We start from the raw sequence: 16,288 nt of genomic DNA, 5'->3' as shown, positions 1-16,288 counted from the left end.
TCGTGTTCTAATCCTTAATGGCACAGACACTTATAAATGGGAATTTGATCTCTTGATGAAAGAAAATCACAATTTCATTTTATATTTGTTCCCTAGTTTATTTACCCACATATATTCAGCTGTAAAATTTATGCAAAGACTATTGTTCCAGTCAGGATTATGGGATTCTGGGTTTCGAAGACTTGTACTTTTTTGGCTTTTAACGATCTAGCCAGTGTTTAGATTATATGGCGCGAAATTGCAGGGCGAGAGACGACTGAATAGTAGGACAGAATTTGGAAGGATACACTGGTGGTCTAATCGAAATACTATACCGGGAAAACAACGGGAGAACTTGTTTAAAATATCCAGTATTCTGACCGAGACTTGAAACGAGGATTTCAGAAATGCAAGTCCAGAACGCATTTGCTAAACCAGTCCCATTGAAGTGAAGCTGTATAACTTGGTACGTGACCACAAAATTTGAGGGTAGCCTAATGCTTCCATCCGTACAGTATAGCAATTTAAGAAGCACAGCCTTCTCACAGATGTTCACTGCATGATCTTAAGTTTCGATAACGGAAGATGTAGTGACAAGATAACTGAGACAGCCGTTGCTAGGTAACGGCTAGGTAAACCTGTAAGAATGCCTGTTCATTGCTGGGTAACGACCACCATAACATTAAAAACATTGTTAAAAAGTTTTATGCTCTCCGCGCCGAGGTTATATGACCAGACCAAGAATGACTGTGTTGGCGAGGACCGGCATAAATTTACTGGACTGGCCTTGACTTGACAGCCAGTGATAGGGAGTGATAGCCAGGGAGTGGACTTCTTGAATATACCGTTGTGATTGAGTACTTTTTCTTTAGCATGTGTTGTGTACGTCTTGTGTGGACTTTTGTCAAATAAATAAACGTCCATTTGACAAGAGGTATACAATACACTCTAAGGAGAAAAATCAAGCACAAAATCATATTCAAGAAGATAAGAAGAAACATGTATAAAAACTGAAAACTAATAATAATAATATTATACGTTAATAGCATCAAAACATATAAACACAATAGCGAGCCCCGGATAATAACCACCACCCACAGTACGCGATAGATAACAGAAAATTTTACATTCTAACGACGAGTTTTTTTTTTTACATTTTCAAAATTTAAAATTAGAATGATTTTAGTATTAATTACAAGGTATATGTATTAAGATTGCAATGATTTATGGATCCATATTAGGATAATTTAATAACGTGAGACGTATTTAATAAACTACTTGAAGATGTTCCTGAGTACGGACCGAAATATGTAGCAGTTATAAAATAAAACCAATGTAAAAAATCAGACTGGTTTATTTTCAATTGTTATGTTGACTACCAGAACACCACAAGTGATAGAGAATATAAATGCATACAGGGGTGGGGTTTGATGGGAAAACAGGATGAAAGAGAACCCTAAGGAGGCCTAGACGTAGAAAGAACAATAAAATTATTAACAACACAGTAAAATGGATCTTACAGAAACGCTATAAGGGATTTTGTCTGGATTCGTCTGGCTCAGGATAAAGAAGAGTTGTGGGTTCTTTTTAATACTGCAATGACACTTTGGGTTCCATAAAATGTTCGGAAATCGTTGAGCAGCTGGAGACTGTTGGCTTGCCAAGAATGTCTCGTCTTTATGTAGTTAGTTAGCTAAAAATGTTAGTAAACTGATATAAATTAGGAATTTCGTTATAGTACAGAATATTTCAGCCTCCTGTTACATCCTCCATTTGAAATATTATTTTCGTTATCCTAATATCAAACTGCATACACTTAAGAAGATTAGTCAGAACGAAGCCTCCTGGACGTCAGTGAACATGCTGAAGGCTAGCAATGTATTACATGCCTTTCACTGACACACAGTAATCCCTCATACCCGTAAATCTTACGATTTTCCTCCTGAAATTTCGAAGATGTCGCCAAGACATATCTGGATTGTGCTGTGTCTGCATCCGTACTGGTGGACGTTAGTGCTCAAATTTTATTTTTCAGAGGTACCCAAGTCTTCAGTATTTTATGTAATTGTGTAAAGCTTGTTTAACGACGTGGCTAGTAACTGAGAACTTATAGAATAGAATGACAGTATGGTTAGTGAAAAATAAATAGGAAATAATCTCAAAGGAAGCGGTCGTATCCTAAGTTTAGGAACCATTTCGGCATTTACTTGGAGGAACTGAAGACAACCATGAATAACTTGTCCGGATAGCCGACTTTCGTGTCCCCTTTGATAACGATTTCACACTACACTTTGAGCTCGGCTATGAGTAGCCCCGAAGGTTTAGAAACTTAGGAGCTGATAAGTTGCGATACTATCTTTCACATCAGAATTAAATTTTGAATTATTATTCAACCGCCATTATAGGGCAGGTTTATTTCTTCAAGAAAATTACTGTCACTTTCTTTTAAGTAATTACAAATTAATTTTTAACTAAAGTGATCACAGTCACTGATGAGTGTGTGATTGTTGCGACTGTCACATCGCTGGTAAAGAAACTCATCTCCTTTTATGGAACATGAATTCTATTCTGACCAAATTCAACCTCGTTCAATCAAGGTCACACCGTCACAATATTCCTTTCCTCAGTGGTATCCTCGCATTTAAGTATGTGACTCCAAAATTGTGTTTTGATACTTTCCGACAAAACTGTTCTTTACATTTCCAATTTCTTCCGTGCGTGCTACATGTCCCGCTTATATAATCCCATTCTTCCTGATCACCGTAATATCCGCTGCAGAATACATATTGTGAAGAACTATTCATTCCATCCGTATTCCTGCTATTATATTTCTCTCGTGTGCAAATATTTTCCCCAGGACAGATAAGATTTTAAAGCACGAATCTAGAAATTGCATATTCCAAATCACCTTACATATTTCAACTTCTTTTCTTAAAGGTTTATATATTTTAATTTTGTGATCATATGACTCCCTTTATTAGGGATAAGCAAATTAAAGAAAAGAGAATATTTCAGGAAAATGAGGACATATATCCTTGAAACATATGAGCTTTCAGCAGTCAATTCCTATATTCGATAGCTTCATGTCTAAGCACACTCTATGTCTCGGTAAGTGCTATTAGATTACAGGCCTATTTAATCTGTTTCGACTTTTCTTCATACTTTCCATAAACCGGAGGAATATATTTACAACGATGAGTGGACGACTCTTCTGGCCCTGATAAGATGAAAAACACTTTCTATACACAATTCAGCCACAATTCGCTTCACAGAATATTGCTATAGGAACATGAAGACGCATAACAAGATCGCATTAAGGTTTATAAGCAGTAACTGGAGACATTGTGTTGCTAACCCTTCCTTATGACCTACATGTAATGGGCAGGCAATAGTTAACAGTCTGAACAATAGTAACGTGGACATTTCTTTCTTCATTTCTGAGTGCTTTGTCAGGAACTGAAATCATGCAAGACAGAAGTATGAATCAACATAATAGTTATTAGATATTAACTGAAATTTAAGTGGAATTTTATGGGTTTTTATTTTAAAATATTGTTGTGGTAGTTCCACATTACGTAAGAACAAATAATGGCAGATGTGTCTCCCTGCCGACCATAGGCTGGGAACTATTAACTGCTGAGATCGGCGTATGACTTGCAAAAACCGGATTACATCAACAAACTATGAACCTATGGCCTATTGAATATATTCTATAAAGAAATTCTATGTCACGATACCCATGGATTCTAGTTTTATCCTTACAGTTAATTGCATCAATATTTAGTAACCTTCTTGGACTAGGATTTCGATAGACGCTAAGTACTCTTAGAGAACATTTCGATTAGAATTAAGCAGTACGTGTACAAGGAAAGTTAAAATTACAGTTGCAATTTCATATCACAATCCTCGTATAAACATGTACGAAATAATCACAATTGCGCTTATATAGTAATGCCTGTACACAAGTATGAGTGGAACTAGAAACCGTCTGCATAGCAAATACTACAGCCAGCTGGAAAGACAGTCAATTTAAACACGACAATATGCCCCTGAAAAAGTAAAGCTATCCGTTTAATAGGCCGTGAAGTCCCATAGGGTTGCGAGACGTCGAGGCTCTCACATCGGGACACAGATGCCGGTGAGGTTGGCAGCCTTAAGCGCCGGCCGCCTTTTACCCCCCCCCCAGGAAGATTTCTGGTACACATTTCTGTTAGAGGCTGAGTCGACCTCAGGGCCATAGTGCGGGCGGAAAGATTATGTAAATTGAAAAATTCAATGACCTCATTTGGTTTCGAACCCGCGATCTTCCGGCTTATAGCATAGTGCCTCAACTAACTACGCTGCCACCATACTCTGGAGCTAACAGGTTATGGCAGAAAGAATGATGTGCGAAAAGTGGGACACCATAGTCCGAGACAGTAAAAGGGGATATATTGCCTGTAGTTTTGTATCTGTCGAGCTCTAAGGCTTGTAATTACACTGAAGAAATTGTCAACAGTTACAGACAGTCAGTGAGAGATCTGTATTTAAGGCCAGTCTTGATCATTGTAGGGAACAACATTTCAATATTTATAGAGCACGTTATCTGTAAAATCGTGATCTAATGTTAAGCGATGAATGAAACGAGGGTAAGAAGGGCTGTAGGCGGTAACTTCAGTAAGGGATGGGAACTACTTATATCGGAGGTTTAGTCTATTTATTACATTTTGCAACATTTAAAATAATGCACAGCTGAACACAATTATACGGGGAAAATAAAAATATTCATGGGAAAACGAAAATGTCGAAGCAACTAAATTAATTACATTTCATATTATCTGTTATTGTTCATTTATCTATTATTCTACCACGGAGTTTGTCGGTTTGAAACTGAAGGAAATATGTATATTCCTCTTCAATATAAGTACCACTTTCCTGATAAACCTGATGCATTAATTTTCGGTTTTGCAAAGTCTACATTCATAGCTATATACATCATGCTCCTCCATATATTGGTCCTTATTTACAAAATAAAATGGCAATACATTGCAGAAGGCAGTAATCACGAAATATTTTATGCTTTTGGCAACAATATATACAGAGTGTCTAGCAGGAAAGCATCTACGAATGCAGACATTACAAAGTGAAGCCTATTTCGACAGCGGAAGAACATAACGTGGGTGAAGTAATCACATCTCGGCGGAGGTAAAAGTTTATCTTCATTCTACCGGCAATTTTGCGGACTTCACTGTCGAGATCTGAGCCAATCGGATATTGAGATAACAGCCAAAGTTGCAGAAAAACAATGGAACAAAATTTAAGTATACACTCGTAGACTGATTAGCGTCAGGCCGAGGCTTATTAATGCTGTATCAAAGAAAGCAGAGGAAGAAACATTTCCTGACGATGACAATTATACAACTGTATACTGTAAAGTTTTAATCAGTGATTACTATCATTCACAGTAATAATTCTGATTTTACAAAAGATATTACTGTTCCACCCTGACGCCAAGTTATGACACAGCTTACATATGTTACTCCTTCGGATCAGCTAGGAACGTTATGATTGGATTACGTAAGATTAAGGAAAAGAATATAAATACAAATACAAACGTGGAACAGAACAATGGAGAAGTCGGCCGGCTGAAGACAGGAACACTGCGTAAGGTTGGCTATATACCGGGCAGAGGGAGGGAAAATATATTGCGGATGTTTGCCAGAATGCATGTTATTTTCCTACTCATTTTTCGATAAAAAAGAAAGAATTCGTCCTGATAACATCACATATGCTAGTAACGATACGTGGTTTGCTGGATATTGTACAGTGGAATAAGAATACAAAACCATAAATAAACTACATAGGAAAAGATATCAAACATTATTGATCTATTAATCAAATTGTAAAATTCAAATCTCTGAAATAATTTTGTACAATTTTCGAAATAAAGAACGAATGAATCTTTAATATAAATATTCTATAAACTCGGTAGTGTAGTTGGTTGCGGGGCTATGCTACAAGCCGGAAGGTAGCGGGCTCGAGTCCCGATGAGGTGGATATTTTCAATTCACCTAATCCTCCCAGCCGCACTATGGCCCTGGGGTCGACTTAGCCTCTAATAGAAATGAGTATGAAGAAACTGTCTGAGGGGTAAAGGGCGGACGGCGCGTGAGTCTAACAAACTCACCGCCATCTGTGAGCCGGCTGTCTAGAGAAGATGTAGGAGCCTCGACGTGACGCTATGAGCCTTGAAGGCCTGTTACAGGGATGGCTTTGCCTTTTTATTCCATAACAAAAATTATAAATTTATTCCCTATAAATAAACAACTTCAATGAATATTCTGTTGATTATCCTTCATGATTTGCTTCAATTTGTCGCCTTTTTTAAAGTTCGAAAAGAGATTAAGTATTTAAATCGCAAAATTCATGCAAAATTTAAAAATAGATACCTAAATAAATTCACTGATTATTTCAAATTGAAGTAACAATCGACGTTTATTTTTAACATTTTGCAAAATTCAGTGCTTTCCTTTATCAAATATTTACCAAGAGAATATTTAGGTCTATGCCCGCATAATCGAATTTAAATATTGCCCAGTGTAAAATGATTAATGAAATGAATACAGAAAATATACGAACTATGCCTACTACGTTTTATAAACGCATGTATTCAAGTTTATGTTGCATATAATGCCAGACGTGTTGAAGCACTTTAATTCTTCAGTTAATTATATATGTACATCCTTTTCACTCTCGTGATCTGAAGTAAGGTTTTACATTACAGCAGTGAAGTTCACCAACAAATAAATCCGAATAAAGTCTGCCACCTTTTTTGTACTGATGAAGGAAATGTGTATGGCCTTGCTACATTTCAAAAATATAAATATGTAAGTAATTATTATATATTCTGGATCTTATATCCACGAATAATACATAATTCCGTAAATACTAGTGGCTTAATAGTTCATAAGTATTTCCTAACGCTGGCCTATGAAGTTATCTCAACGAGAGAACTCCCCTTGTTCAAAAGAGTTTAATGGGGGAAGAAAAGGATTATGGCCCTTCGTTTGTTTGTCCTCAAACTCCCATTCGGTAACATTTTATGGTGCCCTCTTCATAAACGGATTATGATAAACCGATTTTAAAGTAAAATGTAAGTTCAAAGATTAATCTTTTAGCCCCTGCTGATCAGAAGAAGCTACTGCTTTGTCTCTTCAACTGGGTAAACTTGAAAAAGTATTCCTTTCAAAATTACGTGGGCCGAAAGAATATTTCATGCTAACTTCATAGAACGTAGCCTCGCATTTGTAGAGACTTAATCAGGGCTGGAGCGTGATTGTACTTCTTTGCATTAAAGTATATGTCTTTCAATAATAATACATAAATCATGAAGAATAACTCAGATGCTACATCCACTTTACATTTGCTTGCAGACATTTTTTTGAAATCTGATTTAAATGATAATGACTGCTGTTGCTTAGCTGAAGATGTGTAATGAAGCATTTCTGTTATATTTTAATTAATAAACCTTATTTTCGTGAAAATAGTGAGACAACCCGTGAGAATCTCGGACTGTGTCCCTAGTCCCGTTCTCGAATACATAATCGGTGTCTTCATGTTTAAGTATGAGTGCTACAAGACACCTGCGTCTTGCTGCTTTTAGAAAGTAATCACTCCTTATCGTGTGCGCCACTTCTGCTTGGTGCCCTGGGGTCCTATCTTGGAGAATGAATGAATGTATAAGGGGTGGCCCTTCTCGGCCCTTGCATCACGACCTTCAGTGATCTATTGTGCTTCATCTTGGAGAACGGAAAGCAACTGTGATGGCAGGAGCTTTGCGGCTTTCCTCAGTAGCTCCAGGGAAATGCCTAGAAAGTATCTCGATTCATTCTGCGATAGCTCTGCTTCACATTTCGGATCCGTTACTTACAACGGGTCCTACATTTCGATGCTGCATATGAGAGCCTGGGGTACTGAGACGGGCGTCAAATGAACAGTAAATATATAAATAAAGAAGTGGATATGGGTTTCATAATAACAAAATTATTCTCAAGTCCCCATAATGGAAGAAATAGATTATTATACTAATGTTCTAACATTTTCATGAAGTTTCGAGAGATGCAGAGAATACCCTAGTGTACTGATAACTATATGCTCTTTGAATATATGGAAGCAAATATAACCCCGTCGGAAACTGCAAGGGAATGTAATTCCTGAGGCAGGCGCAGATGTGACTGCGAAGTCTTGGCACAAGCAATAGTAGTCTTTGGTAGTAAAGTCGGAGTTTCCAGAACTTTGCCTCTGCCTTGCGTTAGCCAAGACCAGAACAAGCCTGTGCAATCGATGCATTTCGTTGGTAGGGTAGGACTAAGAGTTAACAAGCTGTGTTTTCCAGAAGAATTAACTATCCAATTATCTTTTTTAACCCCCAGAGTCGGCTGTGTTACAGCTAAGGTTTCTTACTGGGGAGACTTGTGTTCAATTAGAACGTTGTTCATATAGGATTTGCGGTGGAGAAACCGATGGTGAAGATGCATATATAAGGGTTCTTTGCATTTCCCCTTTCAATCACCATTTCCTCGAAGCTCCGTATTTATCTGCTTCTCATCCTGTCGCAGGGGAAAGAACAGATCATAACAGATCATCCACAGTCCTGTAATTGAGGCTAGTTCTTTCTAAGGAACGCAATAGAGTGGGTGTTTTCTAACCCTCACCTGAGGAAGGAATCAGATCCCATAAACGAAACATTGTGTTTTCTAGTTTCTAGAGCACCGGACGATGGACAAGGTCCAAGAACCCAATAATTCTGAATATTATACACCACTGTCATAACCATTTAGAATCTAATCTATCGCCTTCTTTCTCATTAATGATATCCCTTTTGAACTTGGACTTAGTTCGAATTAATAATAAGCGTCTTAATCTAACTCGTTTAAAGAACAATCTTCGTTTATGCAATGCATGAAAATTTGAAGATAATCCCCCTTGGACTTAATGGCTTATTTATTTTTATTGCTTACTAATGAATTAAAAATATGCAGAACACATGAAACTGAGAACTGAGTCTTAAATTTGGTAAGTTTGATTTCCGTAATTCTTAAGGATTCGAACGGAGGAATTAAAGAAGACGTGATAAAAATACGAGAACTACATCAGCTAAATCTATCGCTTTCCACAACTGGGACCTCAATGTTGTTATCACAAAATACGGGGCGTATTTCAACCAAGTTATTGATACATCAAGACAAAAGCTCAAATCCAGTTCAGGCCATGTAGCATTTACGTTGTTTCCTCCACACAGAGAGCGAAATAAAGCGATGTGGTATTTTATCAAAGGCGTATATGCTAAAACAACATGATGTATTTATATTCGTCTCGTGAATATACAATACTATATACATTTAAAAATCTTTATTAAATCATTGTGAAAACAGTAATTCTCAGAATTGANGTCTTGTCGCTTGCAGATTTCTTATACTTTTTCTTCTACCCTGAAGATGGAGGCGATACGTTCCTCCGAAACGTCGGTTAACACCACATGTACACGGTGCCAAATCCCAGAAGACTGCATTCTTCATAGTCACCGCCGTGAAAGCCTCAAATCTTACAATATTAGAGACCAGTTTCTCTCATTGTAGGTTTATCCACAGTTTAGTCCTGTTATGCCTTAGTATGAAGCAGATAAAATGAAATCATAATGATGAAGTTGCGACCCTCTGTCCGTAAGTTAGCATGTGTGTTTTGTAGTTTATTTTTTGGCACTTTCAGTGGTTAGACTGTACAGCATTGAAAAATAGGATGAGGAAAACGATTTGGAATTTAGCGGCCGTTGACCAATCAAGGGACCGAACATACATGCTGTAGGGTAGAATCGAAAACCGCAACAACAGTAAATACATTTCCAGGCAAGATTCGGATTGAGCACTTACAGCGTTACTGCTAAGCTAACCTGTTCCATCCCGCATGCAACATTTTCAAGACTAATAACGAAATTTTGTTGACATTTGTTGTTTCAGTCATCACTAACCTTCAGGAATGGATTAAATTTAGGTCTTTTATCATTCCAATGAAAGAACTTGGTACGAAAATAAAATCTAAATGAACCAAATTTCTCAAAAGTAGTTTATATACAAAATACAGCAGAGAACGCAAATATGAAAGTAATTTATATGTAAAATTTGTAAGTTCAGTTCCTTTCGGCATAATTATATTTGAAAAATTGTGACGAGGTTCTAAATATGATACTCTGCTGTCTTGCGTGTGCTAAAGCCAACGTATTTTATTCTTCCAAACGCAAGAATCACAAGACAGTATATCCTCGTTAGCTCAACCTTTCGAGACTGCAGTGTCAGAATTCAAAAAACCACAGTATGAGAATTATATCTGACAAGATACAGCACATATATATTTGTTTGTGTGTGGTGCAAAGTATATGTTTGTTACATTAATTTTTCAACAACATACATGTCGAAGAGACTGAAGTAGCGCTTCGTATCTAGACTCGTATTCTGGGGGTACCGTGTCCCAGTTCCTCTGGAACACTAGTTTTCTTGGGATTTTCCTTGGTTCTTCAAAGTCCTTAAAGATATCTAACGGAACATTAGCTCGGCTACAGCCGCCTTTACCAAATTATTTTCAGTTTATTATTCAGCAATCATTTTACCATTCGACGCGATATAGTTCGAGACACTAACAACCAACAACAACAACTACCATGAGAAACAAATGTTTATATGAAGCTAATTAGCAATGCTAATGACCACTGCAAAATCGCAAGTACTATATTTGGAACATATAAGTATTCCAAGTTGTAGTAAACCATCATGTAGGATCAAAACGCTCTATTTCTTCAATAAACTATGTTTATGTTATACATGATTATACACGTATATACTGTACGTACAGTAAGTAAAGTGTGGGAGTGACTGTACGTATACGCGGGTCAGAAAGAGGCATGCAAATGAGTTTAAATGCTTACTCTATATAAAATATACTAGATTTTCGCTTGCTTCTATAGATGTGATGTCATTAACACAATAAACACCGTTTTATATGTGCTGAATACATATAATAAAATATTGCCATATAAATCGCAAATCTTCAGAAGTACCAATAAAATCGTCATCAACAAACAAACTGAATAGCGCACAATCCATGACAATACGAAAAAAGCAATGGTACCCATTTTACTCACTGTAACAAACTCTGACGATGCAAGTCTTGGTTCTTCAGTCCCCAATATGTGAGATTCCACTCTGTTCTGCGGAAGAGCCTTTCCGCGTTATGCACCAAGAAACACAATTCGTATGACCAATTAAACAGGTACACACGCGAGCGTGACAACTCGTGGCTGATTCGGGATCGGAGAGAGCATGGATTGCCGATACCTCGACACAGGAAGCTTGGTACTGGCAGACTGCTGAGGAGAAAGAGCTAGTCTGACTTTCATCTCGTCAGGCGCAACCGCGTGTATGCACCCTTCTCCCCGCACCCCTTCACCCGCTAATCCCCAGTGGGAGGCAACCACGAAGAGAATGACAACTGAATCACAGACCCCTTTCCCAAATACTTACAACACCCACCTGGCACACTGCGTTATATTTACCCCTTGAACTCTTCTAAGTTCCCTCTACTTGCAGTTAACAACCTGTGAAGCCCGAACCTGACGTTCCGAGGGATTATTCAGTATCTCTTTCACCGAAGAAGTAGAGCGTAGCTGCAGGTTCAAGAAGCTACATAATTTGAACTGTTGGAATAGTTGGGGTAAAAAGTGCATAAATAGAAAAAAATGCGTTATTTATCTGTAGTTTACAATAAAAAGCGCTCAGATTATATAGTGTCTGATAAGGTATAATGAATTTTAAAGGGTTATTGTTATCACTTGGTCGGTCACGGTAGCCGAGCGGTCTAAGTCATGCACTGTCTTCGCTCGCTCGGAAGCCGGGATGGTGGGTTCCAATCCCACTCAGGGCATGGATGTTTGTATGCGTTCTTCTGTGTTTGTCTACAGGTAGAGGCCTTGCGACTAGCTGATCACCCGCCCAAGGAGTCCTACCGAATTTGTTATATTTAGAAAAAAAGAAGTGAACGGAGAAGTTCATGGACGTAGGCCTAGGCCCACTGGGGCTGTAGTGCCAAGGGAAAAAAAAAGAGAAAAAATTGTTATCACTTGAGCTAACATTCTCGGTATACTGAGACGTAGGCCTTGCCGTAGCTCAGGCTAGTAATCGTTGGCTTGCAATCCGGCGGCCTGATTTCGAACCCAGGTCATGTATCTTGTATTTATGGTTGACAAAGTGGTACTGGGGTAAGTTTTCTCCGACGACTTCGGTTTCCCTGCCAATCTTCATTGCACCAATTGCTCCACAATCACCCTCATACACTATATCATCTGGAGCTGGTACAATGGGTAACTGGGGCAGCGGAACCAAGTGGGCTCAGTCTCACCTCACTAAGAGTAACGAAAGAAATATAATTACTCGTATACTAAGACTCATTAGGGTGTGAGAATGTTGGCTGGATTCAAATGTTTCAGGATAGAATTCCACGCAGATCCATGTAAACTTTTTTTTATTATTATTTTTGCTAATTTACAATCTACTTAACCGTAAAAGAAGTAACAAGTAAATGTGATATATCCCATGTAAACTTGAAATGAATTTCTGGGTACAATAACAAACAATGAAAAACTTTAAAACACATCTGAAAGCGATGAGGTTCTCCTCCTTCGCAGAAGAAATCAGGCATCCTTCCATTAACGAGACTGCAATATGTGAAGTCTTATTCCGTGCTTCTCTTATCCTTAATGGTGTGGTTCCCAGGGACGGATTCAACTTCACTTTTCGCTTAACGCAAGGTATTCTTGCTTACGAATGCAGAGGCTTCCTTATTACCTTCCTTCCTAGTCTTTTTGGCGTTATGTCTTCCTGGTTATTCCGTCATTTGTTTCTGCACTAATTTGTAAATATACTGGGATAATGTGCAGGTCAGTGAGCAGAGGAATATCCTACACGAAATAAGAAAACGGAAGGCTAGTTGGATTGGTCATGTTTTACGCAGAAACTGCCTTCTAAAAGAAGTTATTGAAGGAAAGATAGAGGGGAGGATAGAAGTGACAAGAAGACGAGGAAGAAGACGTAAGAAGATGCTGGATGACCTTGGGAATAGAAGAGGATACTGTTATTTGAAGGAGAAAGCTCTAGATCGCATTAAGTGGAAGAATTGTTTTGGAAGAGACTGTGGACCTGTCGTCTGACAGATTACTGATGATGATGAATGTGCAGGTAACCATAAATATATGATTAACTTGCCATCTCTTATAGTTTAACTCAAATTCCCTTGCATTACTTGCCAGTATAAAGAAAATTCTGAAAAATAAATATTACTCGTGGGTAAAATTCAACAAAAATATTTTACTTTTTAAGGGAAGTTGCGGTGATCGTTGAGTGATCGTTGAGGCGCCCACATTTTCTAGACAATGGACTCACAAATGGTGGTAAGGTTGTCAGCCTTACGCTCCGGTAGCCCATTGCACCCCAGGAAGATTCCTGGTACTCATTTCTGTTAGAGGCTGAGTGTACCCCAGGGCCATAGTGCGGCTGGAAGGATTAGGTCAATTGAAAATATCCACCTGATCGGAATTCAAACCTTCGCTCTTCCGGCTTGTAGCACAATGCCTCAACCAACTACGCTGCCGCGTGCCCCTGGTGATGTTAATGCTCTGGTAAAAGGGAAAAGTAAAGGTATCCTTGTAACATGCCGTGGAGGCCCATAGGGTTGAGAGACGTCGAGGTTCCCACACTTTCTAGACAATCAGCTCATAGATGGCGGTAAAGTTGTCAGCCTTACGTGCAGGTCGCCTTTTACCCCTCCCCCACCCAGGAAGATTCGTGGTACTAATTTCTGTTACAGGCTGAGTCGACACTAGGGCTATAGTGCGGCTGGAAGGATTAGATAAATGGAAAGAGAAATTCACCTCATGTGGAATCGAACCCGCGACCTTCATGTGGCTGTTTCTCATAATTGGGACCGAAAAGTCTGTCTCTTACTTCAATACTGTCACGATTCAAGGGTGACTATAGACGGGGTATGGATTTGATGTTGGATTTATTGACCAATTATACACACTACAGGGAACTACAAGTAATTTTAACGCTATGGTTGATCTCCACATTTTACAAGTCACTAGTACACGCTAAGTCTTCTCCGGCTTCACTAGTCATATTTTGGCAACGGATTTTAACACTGTAATTATAGCAGTCTGCCGGTCACGGTAGCCGAGCGGTCTAAGGCATGTACTGTCTTCACTCGCTCGGAAGCCGGGATCGTGGTTTCGAATCCCACTCAGGGCATGGATGTTGGTGTGCGTTTTTCTGTGTTTGTGTACAGGTAGAGGCCTTGCGACGAGCTGATCACTCGTCCAAGGAGTCCTACCGAATGTGTAAGATATAGTAAACCGAAGTGAAATAGAGAGTTTCATGGAGGTAGGCCTAGGCCCAAATTGGGGCTGTAGCGCCACAGAAAAAGAAATTATAGCAGTCCCCACTGTAACTACGATGCACATAAAGTCTTCTCGTCACAGCCGCACTCTTGCAACTAACTTTTTCTTCACAGTTGGACTCTAAACTCTCAACTGAACTGGTTCTTTATTTCTTCTTTGCCTTCTTGCAGAACACTAAAGCATGTGTGTTCAATGTTTCCTTGTCTGAAAGTAGATTTTCTCTAAATTTAGATGTGTCTAATTTTCCAGGGAAATAATTTGACCGTAGCCTTGTAAACGACGCTAAATCTAGACCTATATGTATGTGCCTTTCAATGTTCGATTTCTGATTCTATTCTGTTCTCTTGGTTATATTATATATCGTCTAACTGCGGTGCGATTTGTGAATGTTTGATGGAATGGATGAAGATTCGGGGCAGCCCAGTCGGCATAGCGACTAGACCACTGGCTTAAGTTCAAGGAAATGGGCTTGAATTCCGGGCGAGAGATTTTTCTTTACCTTCTTCATATGTTGCAGACCGGCTCTGGGGCCGGCTATACAACGGATATCGGAGGCTGCCTCCGCCTGAGTAAAGTGGCAGGGCTAATGTCCTGGCTCCTCACCTCCATCCAGTACCGAGGTCAAGAATGGGAGAACTAGATATCCACTATATAAGATTTGAGGCTTTCACGGCGGTGACTATGAAGAAAGCAGTCTTCTGGGATTTGGCACCGTGTATATGTGGTGTTAACCGACGTTTCGGAGGAACGTATCGCCTCCATCTTCAGGGTAGAAGAAAAAATATAAGAAATCTGCAAAGCGAAGAGACCGTGAGAACCGGTAAAAGCAGACTGCTTTCTTCTACCCTGAAGATGGAGGCTATACGTTCCTCCGAAACGTCGGTTAACACCACATATACACGGTGCCAAATCCCAGAAGACTGCTTTCTTCATAGATATCCACTAATATGCATTCATAACGTCAAGCTTAATCAATTAAGTACGGGGATAACTTCAATTTACCTATTTAAAAAGTTATGTCCGTGTACCCCCCTTATACAGAGTCCCAGCTTAAACTGATGGCAACAGTATGAAGAGATGTATGCTACTTTCCTTTGAATTTACTTGACCGTGTAACACGTGGAAAACATCACCAGACTAAAATATCAAATATTGATAAGAGCTGTGATTTGTTTTGCATACCAGAGTTTTTTAATTTTTAAAAACTATTTTAAATTCGCAATTGAGCTTCATAAAATATAGGGTTTATGTTAGACTTCAGCGGATGAGATTGAAATGAAATTGGGCTAGAAATTATTAGTGAAAATTCCGAAAAATAGGCGGTTTGGAACAATGCTTTCGAGATGGTACATGCGTGCTGCACTAGGACCCTCCTCAGAACAAGTCATAAAGCAGTCTCATCTTTCACTAAAATATTCATAAGTTTAATTTAAGAAGTGGTCCAGTGTTTGCCTTGCCCCTGAGTACGAGAATAATATTTTTATGGACTAGAATTTATGCAAAGTAGCCCTGTTCACAAACAGGACTTACCAAGACAACAGCATATGACAAACTGCAGGGGAAAATGACGCTCTTGAAAAGGAAAATGGGATGGTGGTGACTGTAAAGTCTACAGCTATATTCCTGTTGTTTCTTCATATCACGGGTGGCCAGACTGTCGATTTAAAGAGTACGGAAATCCTTAATATAACTGGATATATCGGCGATTCTACATTCCACGCTGCTCACCCTTTAAAACGGAATGGTCAGTATGCATACGTGTATATGTACCAGAAAACTCAGCACGCTGCCCATAGAGTGTAGTATTTATACGTATTGTCGCGTGTTAGT

At 38.9% G+C, this 16,288-nt stretch overlaps 1 protein-coding gene across 2 annotated transcripts in view; it reads right to left on the bottom strand.

Annotated features, from left to right (window-relative positions):
• Positions 1–11,440, bottom strand: part of LOC111870759 (lachesin) — a 490,504-nt gene extending 479,064 nt beyond the window's left edge. For both annotated transcript variants that reach the window (XM_023863276.2, XM_023863277.2), the window contains exon 1: positions 11,153–11,440. The gene's annotated coding sequence lies outside the window, so the exon portion shown is untranslated. The remainder of the gene's footprint in view (positions 1–11,152) is intronic.
• Between the last annotated feature and the right edge of the window lie 4,848 nt (positions 11,441–16,288).

Source organism: Cryptotermes secundus, unplaced genomic scaffold (assembly GCF_002891405.2).
Source record: "Cryptotermes secundus unplaced genomic scaffold, Csec_1.0 scaffold263, whole genome shotgun sequence".
In the NCBI taxonomy this organism is placed as follows: Eukaryota; Metazoa; Arthropoda; class Insecta; order Blattodea; family Kalotermitidae; genus Cryptotermes; species Cryptotermes secundus.
This window is presented reverse-complemented; position numbering and strand designations above follow the sequence as displayed.